Raw genomic sequence first — 861 nt, 5'->3', positions numbered from 1 at the left:
CGATTGCCGCCCGGCGGCGCGACGGCCCGCGGGACTACAGCTCCCAGCGTGCACCGCGGGCTCGGAGCGGGGGAGGCTGGGAGTTGTAGTCCCCGCAGGCCCCGCAGGCCAGGGGCGGTCCATAAAACGATGGAAGGCAGTAGAGGGCGGAGCTTCCATTGTGACGCTTGTGTCGCAGTTACAAGGAGGGGGGAGTCTTTAAAAAAATCACCCCAGAATGTTGTCATGTATGGACAACTTATTCTACCCCGTCCTTCTTGTTAAGGTGTGATTTTACTCCCCCCCCCCCAAAGGAATCACGTGCCTGCTCCCCACCATTGAGGGTGTTTGCCCCACTGCTCTCTCAGCTTTATACTGATAAAGCCCTACCTGGAGGAACGGTTTTAAGCCTTCTCTAAGGGGGCATCTACACTGCAGGGCTTAACTCGAAATAAGACACGCACATTGAGTTACGTTATGTCAATTGCATATCTTACTTCATAACTGGGATCATCTACACAGCACTTATTTCGAAAAAGAGCACTTTTCCTCCAACTTCCCTTAGTCATCGCACAATGAGGGTTACAGGAGTCAGAGTAAGACATCCTCCAGCTTGCCCGTATTTTGTCACTATGTCAAAAAAATTGTCTACTGTGTAGATACAGACTAAATTATTTCAGAATAGCGCTAGTTATTTCAAAATAGTGTTGCAGTGCAGACATACCCAAAGATATGTATTTACACACCATAACAAGGCATCTACTCACTCAGCCTATTGCCACAGGCACATTCACATGCTGTTCAGCATCTTGTCTTCAATCCTTTAAAGAATGCAAGAAAGATAACTACCCAGAGGTAGAGCCCTGGGAAGTCTATACTCAA

The sequence above is a fragment of the Pelodiscus sinensis genome, chromosome 21, assembly GCF_049634645.1.
Source record: "Pelodiscus sinensis isolate JC-2024 chromosome 21, ASM4963464v1, whole genome shotgun sequence".
Taxonomy (NCBI): domain Eukaryota; kingdom Metazoa; phylum Chordata; order Testudines; family Trionychidae; genus Pelodiscus; species Pelodiscus sinensis.
The sequence above is the reverse complement of the archived record's forward strand: the minus strand, read 5'-3'. Positions refer to the sequence as shown.